We start from the raw sequence: 14,882 nt of genomic DNA on the forward strand, positions 1-14,882 counted from the left end.
AATTATAATCTAAGCATAAATAAATCTAATTAATACTCTAATTGAATTATAGTACAAAGAATTAAAAGGAAGGTTTTTTTTATAAATTACACTAAAAATAATAATGAACTAAATAAATGAAAAGTAAGAAATCAAATAATTGAATATATATCAAATCTAGGCATGGGTGATTAGCTCGCTTTGGTAGTCATAATCAACTATCATCTTAGGATTTCTTATTCAATCAACTAGTCAATACCCTAGCAGGATCTTCCGATATGTCCACTGAAATATTGAGTCGGTAAGAAATACTTATCTTCTGACCTTAAAGTTAAGATCGGTTTAGGGTTAAGGTGTTCACGGATAGGTGATCTGGCATAATTTGATGTAGCATATTAAAATAATTTCTGCACTTTAGGAGCCTGAAAGGAGGTATTTTTATTAAGTTTTAATTATGCTTTCTTAAGTTCTTTTTAAGTAATAAAATGTGCAAATTAAGTCTTTTATTGACCTTAGAGGTCGAATGAGGCCTAAGGGTGAGCCAATGAAATCTAAAAGTTTGCAGGAGACACTTAGAAGCGTACTAAATCAATACTGGTCACTATGTCACAACACGGAAGGCTCGATGTAGCAACATAGGGAACAAAATGGAAAATTTATGAGACTGCCTTCGATGTCATGACACAGACTAGTGGTATTGTGACATACCCTGGAAGATATCCTAGGAGGAGTACACTAATTACTATGTCACGACACAGGTCCTAGTGTGTTGCAACATCAACTCTGGATGGGAGATAATCACGACACAAGGGCATTTTGGTTTGCACAATCAAACTTAAAGCTTGAGAATGTCAACTAACCTAGTGTTAAGGACGACAACCACTAAGAATCTATAAATAGGCTCCTTTGGGACATGTTATGGGGCCATTCGTTCTATTTAGAACTAGTCTTTTAATTTTAGTTTAGTTTTCTTTTTTTCTAAGGTTTTTAGAATTTATTTTTAGTTGTTCTTTTTTTTCAAGATATCTAATTTGGGGAGATCATCAAACTTTGTGGATTCACAATCAATTCTTAATACAATTAGGTTATTTTGTAAACTCTATACTGGCAACTTATTTAGCATATTCGTTCTTTATATTGATCTTATATTCTCTATAGAAGCTATGAGGAACTAATCCCTCTATGGGGGATTAGCGAGTGGAGGTATGATCTATTAACTGTTTTGTAGGGTTGTTTAGCAGATCAGCTATTTGGGAAAGGAAAAAAGTGAAACAAATCCTAGGCTTGACAACCCTAGGAAGTTATTAAGGTGGGAATTAACCCAAAATTGGTATGGCCCATCCATGAACACCTTCACCCCAAACTAGTCTAGACTATGAGGTTAGAAGATAAGTAGTCCTTGTGGACTCATTATTTTAGTGGAATATTGGAAGATCTAGTTAGGGTAACGACTAGTTGATTAACGAGAAACCCGAATAGACAGTTAATGGGGATTACCGAAGCGAGCTAATCACCCATAATCAAGATTTGCTTTACTCTACTCTTTAGTCTTTTGAATTTTATCTTTTTATGTTATTTTATTTTTACTATTATAAAAACCCTAAAAATCTTTTATTTTATATTATCTTACTATAACTAATTTAAAGTACTAATTATATCTTTTAGTGTTTAGGTTAAAATTGATTTAACACTTGCCTCTCTTGGGTACGATCCTCTGAGTACTCATTTTGTTGTAAAAACTATATTACAACTCGACCCGTACACTTGCGAATGCCATCTCATATTAATATATCTTATTACATTAGTCACACTCTAGATGTTAGTACGTTCGGAGGCGGTTATGTTGTTGGCGTTATTGCTAGGGAGGCAACGTTTCTAAATTAATTTTAATTTTTTGCACTTTTAAAAGAATAATTAAGATAATTTTTTAACTATAGCTATGATTTTAGTTTCTTTATTCTTATTAACTCTTCTTTCTGGGTTTAGTGTATGACTCGTAGTAAGGGAACACCTATCAAGCCAGTTACAGATCTAGAGTGAATAATTTGTAGAAATCATCTACAGCAATAATAGCAGTAGATGTAAGATCATCCACCACCTACTGTAGGCAACGTACCACATGAGAATCTATTGCTCTACGAAGCTAACAATAACCTGCTAGGAGTAGTACCACCATAGCTACCCGCGAATGTGCATATGGGTTGGAACGAGAGAACCCTAACAGATTATGCCTGGACATGATTTAGGAAAGTATAGCAAGGCTGACAATTTTGGCTAATAATTTCGAGATCAAACTGACGATGACTCTAATGATCCAAAATAATCTGCAATTTAGAGGCACAATGATAGAGGACCCTAATCAGCATTTAAAATTGTTTCTCTAACTCTGTGATACTTTTAAGTATAACGGGGTCACTGATGGCGTTATTTGTCTTCGTTTATTCACCTTTCCTTTAATTGATAATGCCTTTTCTTGGTTAGACTCATAGGCACCATGGTCTATCACGACATGAGATGAACTTGCTGGACAACTCTTATGAAAGTTCTTCCCGATTAGCAAAGCAAACTATCTAAGAAAAAAGATTGTTGTCTTTAGACAGATGGAGGGAGAAAGCTTCTATGAGGCGTGGGAACATTTGAAAACATTGATTCAAAAATGCCTGCACCACGAATTTCCTGAGTAGATGCGACTACAGATATTCTATAACGGATTGGATGCGAACGCACAATCTAGATTAGACGGAGCAGCAGGAGGAGCCCTTATGAACATGACATACGAGGATGCTTACAAAATTATTGAAAATATGGCATTAAACTCCTATTAGTGGCCAATTGAACATTTCACATATGGCCAGCAACCTGCTATGGTCAAAGCTATCCAAGAGGATGACAAGTATCAACAAATAGTGGATAGACTCAACTGTATCAAAACTGCTTCTACATCGGCTATGCATGGAGCAGACAAAACACTCTTCCACTATATCAATAATCCCACCAAGAATGTAAACTACATCGAGAATAGGGGTGGAAACCCTTATTTGAATCCATATAATCCCGACTGGAGGGACCGCCCAAACTTAAGATGGGAAGGAAACCAAGGAGGAGGTAACTGTTCAAATAAAGCTAAAAATACTAATATTCAAACTTCTTATTTGTAGAAACCTCAGGATAGGGTCAAGCCAAGTGACCATACTGCATGTGGTTCTCTTCTCTGCTCGTTGAAACCTCAGTATGTGATTCTCTGAAGCCAGACTAGTGCACTCCTCTTCTTCTTTCCTCGTTCTGTTGATCCAAGATTTTCATGAACACTTGAATGCTGCTATTCCAAGGGACGTGCTAGCTCTTTTTCAAGAGGGAAAATCGACAAGGAAAGGAAGACAAAGAAAATGGGAAAACAATAAAAGGAATGGAAGAGAGAAAAGGGAGAATGATGTGTCAAGTCAAGGATGAAAAATGAGGGAGTGTAGGGAGATTTTATAGTGGGATATGGCAACTAAAATTATTTAAAAGTAACATCCAATCCCCCATCTCATGGCCGGCCATGGTAGGTGGAAGGAATGGTTGACTTAAATTTACTATTTTTAGCTTGTGGCTAAAAATAAAAGGCATGAAAAAGGGAGGGATTTGAATGACATTTAGGAGAAGTTCAAGGGCTGATTTGCAAGTATAAAAATATGATAAAATAAGTTTATTGGGTCAGCTATATGGGACAGTTTGGGTTGCTCTTTTGGGCTTGTCCATCCTCCCTCTTTACTTGTTCAATTCAGGCCCTTTCTTCTATTTCAAGCTAGTTGTTTTTCCCAATAAAAATTAAATCGGACCAATTGATTTGAGGAAGTCTAAAAACTTAAATTTAAGTCCCTCATGGCTATTAATTCATCATCTTGTGCTCCCAAGGTGCCTCGTAAATTAATTCTTTCAATGTGTCTGCAGAGTTGATTTTTCTCCCTTTTTGCAAAACTGCTAAAATTAACCTAATATCTGTAAAATTATTATATCAACAATTTAATTTCAAAATGTTTTATAAACGAAGTTTAAATTAATTATTTTATAATAAAAGTATAAAATTTGATAGAAATTACTTAGGAATTGCATGATTTAGTGCTCAAAAGGTCTTCAAAAGGTGTTTATAATAAAAGAGCTTATATTTTAGTGTTTCCACACCCCAAAATTAATTCATTACTCATCCTGTAATGCACAAATTCTAAAAAGAAATTTTAATAAAATCACCTTTGAAAATTTCTTCAAAATAATTTCTTCCCACAATTATGAGTTTAGTGTAATTGTGCTCAAGAAAAAATTTTGAAATTATGCAACTCAAGTATATATATATTGCTCGAATTATTCTCAATTATTATCATAATAGCAAGAATAGACTAAATTCTTTCTCAATAAAGATATGTTAAATTCTTACCAATTAATTTTTGTTTCCTCATTTAAGACTAAACTATAATCACTAAGTTTAATTATGTTGTCATAAGTTGAGTTTAGCAATTTCTCTCCACTAATGTAGTTAGCACAGAAATTTGAATCAATAGGTATTTTAAATAGGTTGTAACGTGGCTTTGCTAGGGGTAGGTAAAAGATAGATAATTTTAAGCTAAAAACCCTAGATTCAACTTTCATTGAACCTTCAAAATAAATATCTCCGAGTTCACCAACTAATTTTGCATTTGATTTCACATGCTCTTTGTACATCTATTCTTTTGAGTACATATGCTCTTTTTTTTTTACATTCGAGCATATTACTGCATGTACTACTATTTTTTGAGCATTTGATACTTCTTCTCAACTACCCCAAACTTATTTTCAAAAAATATTTGGATAGACTGAGTCTAGTGTTTGGGACAATTTAGAGATAATTATGAGAGAAAAGATAGCTTATTATTGCAAGGTTCAAATAAAATCGGGCCATATAGTCTCAAAATTGGGTTTCGAGGGATAAATATTCAATAAGGTTGGCTTGAAAGGCTCAATCAATCCAAACAAAAGTTTGCCTCAATCATTTTCAAAATTTTATGTCTCCTAGGATTTCGCCTCAAGAAATTACTAAATCAATTCTAAAGACTTAAACTTTCATGCAGGCTTAGCTTTCCTAAGAAATTAAAAATTTTATGATTCAATTTACAAACTTTATTAAGAGTAACATTTATGTCATAATTCAGCTAACATAGCAATTATCGAGAAAATAGAACTTTATTTATACTAAGTTTAGCATAATTAACAAAAATTCAAATTTTTTAACAAAATATAATTTAATCATAATTAAAATAAAAATATACTCTGAAAAAATCAATTTCAATATTTGGTTCCCTTACTTAAGATGAACAAGGTCCCCATTGTTAAAAACAATATATAAGGAATAAAATATAGAACTGAATAGATACTATATACATCAGGTTGGATCCCAGGAAAAGGAGGTGAGTCAAATTTGGTTGCTTAAATACCATGATTTCCTAGAAAAATCCAATCATAGACATGTACATATATATTGTCACACTTCTTATTTTGCAAAATGTTCAATTTGATCAATGATTTCAGCCTCTTATCTTATTATGCGAGAAATAGAAATTTCCTAAAAGAACCTAAGCCTAAAAATTAAAAATATCCTATGAAATAAAATAAAATAAAGTAAAGACAAGATCCCCCCGTGTTTTATTTATTTGTAGACCCCTTAGAATCTGACCCATCTTTTGCTTCATCGTCCTTGTTTTTGCTCAAGGCGCCTCATTCCTTCTTCGACATTGGAGTCCATGGATCGAATATAAAGTCTGGAATTTCAAGCACAAAAATAAACGGGTTGTGAAAGATTTTCTTAAAAGCATCTCTAATTGAGTCATCCTCTATTTTTGAGTATCTCCAATAAGGTTGTTGTTGCGACTGCATATGTTGCATTAAATCCATCATCTTTGACAGCTCATATCGAAGATTGGGCTCGGTGAAGGAGTTCTAAACGTTGGGGTTGCCATGTCAGGTTTGAAAAAAAGTTCAATTGACTCTATCACGTCAGGAATTTCAATTGGTTGCACTGGTTCTAATTCTATAAGAACTTTATCTTTTTCGGCGTCATCCATCGACATAGCTTGCGTTTGAATGGTAGAATTTCCTGCTACTTCGACAAGGTCTCAATCTATGATTGTGCCTTGGCTATATCCTGTCCTCTTTACGTTTGCAAGAATTTTAGCTTTCAAACATAAAATAATTATTGTAAAGGGAAAATAAGTTAGACCAGGACGTCTAGCGGCATAGTTTCAAATTTCTTTAAGAATGATCTTGCCACATTAATAGTCTTTGCTGTCATAATCGAGTATAAAAAGACTATTCATTCTACTGAAATCATAGTCCCATGTGAGATAGTCATAAGACTGAATCAGACAAAATAAAACCATACCTTCGCTAATGAGGTCAAGTATTCTCTGCGACAAGTATGAGTCTCGTGTTTCGACATAGCCCATTTAGAACCATGAACTGTGAGTTCTTGTATAATTTCTTGCAATTTTTCCGTCTCAATATTGTCTATTAAAGAAGAATATTTGTTGTCTTCAAAATTAGGTAAATCATAAAATTCATTAATGGAACTCGAGTTTAGAGGTACCTTTATTCCTCGGACAGAAACTTCAGTTAAAGAACTTGAGGTCAAATTTGCATAAAGTTCTCGAACTAATTCGTCTTTCGCACTTGGTCTATTCTCACAAAACACTTCCCAGTTTAAAGCTTCAGCAACTTTTCGAATGCTTGTCATGACATCAGTGTAGTTACTTTCTATCAAAGTAAAACCTTTCTCTGAAAGCATTTGTTGATTTTTAAAAATGTTCTCGTATCTTGCCTTAGCTTCTTAGGAAAAGAATTTGTTTTGTGATTCTTCGGCTTGGACCGAGGATCGAGTTCTTTTACAAGGCATGATTCGACCTGAACATTATATAAGGTGGAAACATTTAATAATTTTCCAAAATTTTAATTAGAATTTAAAATTAACAATTCGTGTAAAATTCAAAAGTTAAATAAATTAAATTAAAACTTTGAAAACTAAAATTCTTAGCACCTTTGTTTAGGATTGATGAAAACTTAGTGGACGAATTGATGGTTGCGAGGGGTAGATTAAGGGTGACTAATGGCGGGTTGTGTAGTGGAATTTAGGTGGTGCATCGGCTTTTGGTGGTTGTCGGTGGGTGGTTGAATGGTGGCTTGAAGACGCCGCAAGGAGCAGCAGTTTGGGGCAACGGCTTGGTACAAGGGAGCAAGGGCCCGTGGCTAGGTAGAGGCTTGGTGCAATGGAAGCAAGAACGTGCGGCTGTTGCTGGGTGCGCATGGCTACTGCCGCTAGCAACTTGGGGCATATGGCACTAGGATTCTTGGAGGATAGAGGGTGTTAGGACCGACAGTGGAGAAGATGTGTGGGAAGATAGTGAAGGTGGTGGTATTTAAAGTGTGAGTAGGGAGGTATTTAACTCAAACTCTTAAGTAAATAATAATACAATATTGCAACTCCTAATGCTATATAAAGACAATAACAATTAATAAATAATATAAAATATATTAAAATACTATTTGTAATTATCTTATTTATTAAAAATTAAAAACTCTTGTTTTAGCTATTTTAAAATATTTACGAAAAGACGACTAATTATTGAAATAATTCAATTAAGTACATGAATTGAAAATAATTTGAAAATAAAATAGAAAACTAACACTTGGATCAAAATTGACCCTTTTATTTAACAAATCAAAAATTTATTGTCACTTAGGAAATATTTTCTCGGAAAATTATGTTAAAATAAATTCTCAGGAAAGATTGGAGGGGTCACAAGCGGTCCCGCTTTAATTCTAATATCATCAATAGAATTTATTTTAATATAATAATCCAACAAAAAAATTATCTAAGTCTTCCATTTTATTCAAATAAAATAAAATAAAATAACAAAACTGACAACATAAAATAATGACAAAGAAAGAGAACTCCCTTAATGTTATTAGGGATCATCACTGACCAAGGAGGTGTCAAATGGTCATTTGTCATACCAATCATACCCATCTAAAAAGAAGGAATAATCTTGCCTAGTAATTCTGTTAAGTATTTGATCCAAGAAAAGAAATAGGAAATGATCTTTCCTGGTAGCCTTTTTTTAGCTTCTTATAGTCCGCAAAAAATTGCCAACAAGTAATCATCCTTATTGGAATCAACTCACTATTTTCATTTCCCACAATCATGATACCTCCTTCCTTCGGTGCATATTGAACAGGGACCACCCAAAAAAATTCATAAATGGGATAAATGATCCCTGTTTTTAACCATTGAGACTTGAGTTTTTCGGGATCAAATATTCAAGATTGGATCAAACTCCTCTGCCCTTCGATAGACACCTTTTCAGGTTCTTCTTGCAATAACTTGTGAGTGCACAAAGACGGATAATCACCTCGAATATTTTGAATGGTCAACCTGATATCCTCCATATGCCTTTTCACAACCTTTATGTCTAACACGAATGGTTCTTCTATTGACAGTTTAGGTTGCTTGTACTCACAGGATGACAGCTCTAATGACTCGAACTGAACTTTTGAAGTGAATCATTTTGAGTTAGCTTTTAGTAAAGCTAAATATTCCCCCCATTCCTCATCACTTGTGGGGTCTGACCTTAAGACTTATCTTAATGGGTCCTCGTTAGAATTGACTTCCCATTTTACAGCTAATTCCTCTAACTCAGTCACTGTAGAACACTAATCAATTGCATCAAGAATCACATAGATTAAATATGCTAACGTTACCTAGTCATCCTAAACACACATGGTAAGCTAGCCCTTTTGCACATCAATCAAGGTCCTTTCGATTACTAGGAAAGGCCTTCCTAAAATGATTGACACCTTATTATCTTCTTCAAAGTCTAAAACAACAAAGTCAGCAGGAAAAATAAATTTATCCACATGTATCAATACATCCTCGATTTTTTCCTTCCAGATGTGCTAAAGATCAATTTGCTAACTAAAGCGTAACCGTAATTGGTTTAACTTCCCCTATCCCCAATTTTTGGAACACAAACATGGGCATCAAGTTGATGTTTGCCCCTAAGTCACAAAATTTCTTAGCACAATAAGTTGCCTTGATATTGCAAGGTATGATAAAACAACCTGGATTCTTCAATTTTTGGGGTAGTTTTTCTTGTAGGTATGCGCTACATTCCTTTGTCAGAGCTACCATCTCAAATTCTCCAAGTCTCCATTTCTTGGACAGGGTATCTTTCATGAGTTTGACATAGTTTGACATCTACTCAAGAGCTTCTACCAATGGGATGTTTATATGAAGTTGCTTGAGTACGTCTAGGAACTTCTTGAACTGGAATTCCTATTTCTACTTCTGAAGTCTTTAAGGGTAGGGTGGTGAAGGATTCTTTATTTGAACTTGGAAATTTATCTATTGTGGCACTTCTACATCTAACAAAGGTGTTACTTTATCATAATTGACTGGGTTAGAAGTTACCTTATCAGATTTTATAGATTCTGTTTCTAGTGAAGCTGGATTTTCAACACTTGGTTGAACTTCCACTTTGAGCATCAGCTGGCTCTTCTTCAACTTTGACAGTATTGGGCTATAACGTCTTTCTCTTCCTTAAATTCAATGCTTTATAGTGCTCTTTCCCCAAATTTTTTAGATTTTCAGTTTCACTAGGCAACGCACCTTATAGTCAGTTCCTAAGTTCAATAGCAAGTTGACCCACTTGATTTTCCAAATTCCTTAAAGTGGCATCATTCTTTGCCATATATACCTTCAATAGGTTTTCTAGACTATTGAAAGGTTGGACTTGTAGTGGTTTCTAAACTTTTTGGGTAAATCCAAGCGGCTGGGTCAGTTTGGATTGTGCATAAATGTTATTGGGTTCAACCCCTTGGTTACTCCAAGAGAAACTCGAGTGGCTTCTCCAAGATGGGTTATAAAAATTAGATTGCATTCCCTGCCTACCTCAGTTCTGGTTACCCAAGTAATACACAGACGCTGCATTTGATGGACAATTTTCAAACAAGTGTCCTTCCCCACAATAAACATAGGTTATATTCTCAAATTGATTAGGTGGCTGAGCTACAACATTTTTAAACCCATTAGTAGTAAAATTTTTAAACACTGAGGATATCGAAGATACCTAGGTTACAAGTGAAGTGATGGCGTCCACTTCATGTACTCCTGTGACTCATTTTGAACCTGCTCAGTTGGTTGGCCATTGGTAATTATTATTGGCAATTCTCTCAATAATTTCATAATCCTCATTATAAGACTTAGAAAGGAGAGCACCATTGATAGAAGCATCTACTATCATCCTCGTGTGAGCATTGAGACCATTGTAGAATGTCTCTAATTGGATGCAATGTAGGATTCCATGATGAGGACATTTTTGTAATAGTTCTTTAAATCTTTCTCATGCCTCATACAAGGACTTGTCATCCATCTGTTGGAAAGTAGTGATTCCATTCCGCAACTTAGCATTCTTTCTAGGTGGGAAATATTTCATAAGGAAGCGTTCTACCAACTCCTGCCATGTGGTTATGGAATCTGATAGCAATAAGTTAAACTAGGCTCGAACTCTGTCCTTTAATGAGTATGGGAACAACTTTACTCTTAATGCATCTTCGAGTACTTTGGCTAACTTGAAAGAATTACTCACCACCATAAACAACTTGAAAGAATCACTCACCTCCATAACATAAGTATGATTTTATTAATTGAACAATTTACCAAGACCTAATAACAACACAAACACATTTTTAACAATCTAAGTGGATAGAATGCAATGAATCTAGTGCAAAAGAATTTTAAGTCATTTTAATTAATTCAAGAAAAGAACACAAAAAATATTCATGTTCATGATCACAACATAAACAGGAAAAAATAAAGAGAAGGGAACTAGAAAACAAATCTTGGTGTTTCTCCGAAGCCAGACTAGTGCGCTCTTCTTCTTCTGTGCTCATTCTGTCGATCCAAAACCTTCATGACCTCTTGAATGCTTCTACTCCAAGAGGCATGCTAGCTCCTTTTCAAGAGGGGAAATCGGCAAGGGAATGAAGAGAAAGAAAATAGGAAAACAAGGAAAGGAATGGAAGAGAGAAAGGGGAGAATAATGTGTCAAGTCAAGGATGAAAAATGAGATAGTGAAGGGGGATTTTTATAGTGGGAGGTGGCTGCTATTTTAAAATTAGCTAAAATAGCAGCCAATCCCCTTTCTCACGTTCGGCCATGCTAGGTGGAAGGAATGGTTGACTTAAATTTGTTATTTTTAGCTTGTGGCTAAAAATAGAAGGCATGAAAAGGGGAGGGGTTTGAATGACATTTAGGAGAAGTTCAAGGGCTGATTTGCAAGTATAAAGATAAGCTAAAATAAACTAATTGGGTCAGCTATATGGGACATTTTGGGATGCTCTTTTGTGCTTGTCCATCCTCCCTATTTTTTTACTAAATTCAGGTCATTTCTTCTATTTCAAGTTGGTCATTTTTCCCGATAAAAATTAAATCGGACCAATTGATTCAAGGAAGTCCAAAAACTTAAATTTAAGTCCTCCATGGCTGTTAATTTATCATATTATGCTCCCAAGGTGCCTCATAAATTAATTCTTTCAAGGTGACTGTCCAGCTGATTCTTCACCATTTGTGCAAAACTACCAAAGTTAACCCAATTTACGCGAAATTATTATAAAAATAATTAAAATTCAAATTTTTTTATAAACTAATATTAAGTTAATTATTCTATAATAAAATTATAAAATTTTACAGAAATTACTTAGAATCTACATGAATTAGTGCTCAAAAGGTGCTGAAAAAGTCTATATATTTTAGTGTTTCTAGGTGTGGAAAATTTAAGTATAAATTCCACTATGACTGCATCTAATCCCTATGGCATGCCAATTGTACCCTAGCTAATCTACCAAGCTCACAAGGGCATTTCATATCATTAATCAATTACAAGATTCAAAATTCACATAATGAGTTTCATATAACACATATCACATTATTGGTGATTAATGGCACCCAAATATCACATATACTAATTAGTATCATTAAATTGTCGCATAAGTGACCTGTATCACCACACAAGGCATCATATGATTATGGAGTGCTTAACAAAATATTTCATTTCATATACGACACAACTTATTCTTATTTATTAATTCACTTAATCAATTGATCGTTATGTGACCATGTTACTATAACACACTTTTACAGTAAGTCATGGTATGTATTACCAAATTATTGAGAGGTTATTCTAAATATAAGTTCTAATTAAACCATTCATTGTCTCATCATTTTCTATGAAAAATGAATTCTCATTTTCATAATTCATAGTTATCACATTAGACCTAAACAACTATTAGCCATATCTTAATCTTACATTTTCTATTGTACACACGTCAAGAAAATAATAAGTAATATAAAATATTTATTTAAATCACAAGATCAAATGAGAACAATATAAACATTTATATATATCATTAGAAAAGAACATAAATAAAGATTGGGTCAAAATATTATACTCATAGGTAGGCAAAAATATAGACTGCTAGTTGAGGTTTGTTTTCACAGTTTCCTTAAGACAGATTCGGCCACTCCTTTGGTGCTGAAGAAACGTCAGTCAAATGTCTCCCAGGATATAACAACAAGATGAGCACGGCAATAGCACTGTTACAGTGATTGATGAACAGTAGCCTTGTCTTTATCTATCACCGAAAACAGTTCGAAAAAACTATGCAGGGAAAGGATCTCTCGAAATGGAAAATTTTAGCATATCTATTTTCCTACAGATTATTTGGTTTTAAATAAATTCAAATGAAGAATTTTTGGAAATCTTTGACTAATGGAGCCAATAACGTGTCCATTAATTAAGGAGCCATTTAAACCTAAATTAACATTTTAATTAAAGGAGCCATTAACTCCTTTTAATTCCAAACATATAAGCTCTGCTGAGAAAATAATAAGATTACGTATTGGGCTAAAATATCCGCAGGCCTAGAAGACCCGGCCGGTCCAAACATTTCGCGTCACCCACGTTGTGTGGGTGCACCCCTAACCCCGGCAGGTTTGGGTTTGCACCCCCTTGCGTGTGAAGTAGAGTATTAGTTTAGTCATTCAATAACCACCAAGTTGGTTCACATATATAAACATATTCCACATTTGATATCTAACCAATGTGGGATTAAACTTTTTATTTTCCTCAACATAATTCACAAGTGGCTTACTTTAAGCATCAATTTCTCATTCATCACTCAACCATTTTGAGTATATATATACCGTTATAAAGGTATTATGGATTAGAATATAAAACCATAATGTTATGATTTAAATCTCCACCTTTACTAATCGAGAATATGCCTCAAAGTATCTTAAAAATCCATTTTTTCCAACAATCCCCCACATGAATGAAAATTGATAATTTTAATGAAAAACATTGACTTGATGTGGTGATAGAATCTACGTTCGATAGTTGCATGGGATAGGTAGGCATCAACCCTTGAACCTTCCCTTATGAAAGTATATTTACTTTACTAGCCAACTAGTAGACACGATGTCCTTGAACTCTTCTGTCCTTTGTGTAAACGATGATATACCTCACACAACTACCTCCCTGGCAAGGTTTTAGTTCTCATGTGTATGTACATATCGTTGTGAACATCTCTTGGTTCTGTAAGATTTTGAGAGAACTATGCCCCAATAGTATCCTCGAAGTGGTCCTACTATCTTTTACATAGGTGACTTTTGTTGCTCGGCTTATCGAAACACACAACAGTCATTAAAAGCATTGTTTAACCTATCCCAGTTTTAATCACTGTTTAAATCATAGGAATGGACTTCGGGTAACAACCCCTATATGACCTCACAAGGTCTATGCAAGTAAGTTGTCCCTTTAAACCTAGATCTTGGGATCTCCAGTCAACTAGGCTGGGTTTTCCTTCACATAGAACCTTTAATTTTCATGGGCTTTAGTCCCATTCCTTTTGATGTTTTATCAACCTAATCTCAATTTAATCCTTTAGTTAGCAGATTCGCAATGTTATCTTTTTATTTTACAAAATAAATAGAGATAACTCCATTTGAGATCAGTTGTCTAACGGTACTGTGTCGATGACGCATATGTCTCAACTTACCATTATACATTACATTCTGTGCTCTACCAATTGTTTCTTAGTTATCACAATATATGCATATTGTGGGCACAGGCTTTGGCCAGTTAGGAATATCCTCCAAGAAGTTTTGAATCCATTTAGCCTCTTCTCTAGATTTGTCTAGAGCTACAAACTCAGATTCTATTGTAGATCTGGTTATAATCGTTTGTTTTAAGGATTTCCATGACACAACTCCTCCTCCCAATGTAAGTTGTCCCTTTAAACCTAGATCTTGGGATCTCCAGTCAACTAGGTTGGGTTTTCCTTCACATAGAACCTTTAATTTTCATGGGCTTTAGTCCCATTCCTTTTGATGTTTTATCAACCTAATCTCAATTTAATCCTTTAGTTAGCAGATTCGCAATGTTATCTTTTTATTTTACAAAATAAATAGAGATAACTCCATTTGAGATCAGTTGTCTAACGGTACTGTGTCGATGACGCATATGTCTCAACTTACCATTATACATTACATTCTGTGCTCTACCAATTGTTTCTTAGTTATCACAATATATGCATATTGTGGGCATAGGCTTTGGCCAGTTAGGAATATCCTCCAAGAAGTTTCGAATCTGTTTAGCCTCTTCTCTAGATTTGTCTAGAGCTACAAACTTAGATTCTATTGTAGATCTGGTTATAATCATTTGTTTTGAGGATTTCCATGACACAACTCCTCCTCCCAATGTAAAAAAATATCCACTTGTACCTTTGGCATCTTGAATACCATATATCCAACTGGCATCAGAAAATCCTTCTAAAATAGTAGG

The 14,882-nt window shown here is 34.3% G+C and overlaps 2 non-coding genes across 2 annotated transcripts; one reads left to right on the forward strand and one right to left on the reverse strand.

Moving 5' to 3' along the window:
• Window positions 1-2,547: 2,547 nt before the first annotated feature.
• On the reverse strand, window positions 2,548-2,653 carry LOC128042621 (small nucleolar RNA R71). The gene has a single exon (XR_008198136.1). It is a non-coding gene; the product is annotated as a small nucleolar RNA R71 (small nucleolar RNA).
• A 7,685-nt stretch (window positions 2,654-10,338) lies between these two features.
• Window positions 10,339-10,444, forward strand: LOC128042633 (small nucleolar RNA R71). Its single transcript, XR_008198148.1, has one exon. It is a non-coding gene; the product is annotated as a small nucleolar RNA R71 (small nucleolar RNA).
• Window positions 10,445-14,882: the final 4,438 nt, after the last annotated feature.

The sequence above is a fragment of the Gossypium raimondii genome, chromosome 7 (genome assembly GCF_025698545.1).
Source record: "Gossypium raimondii isolate GPD5lz chromosome 7, ASM2569854v1, whole genome shotgun sequence".
NCBI lineage: Eukaryota > Viridiplantae > Streptophyta > Magnoliopsida > Malvales > Malvaceae > Gossypium > Gossypium raimondii.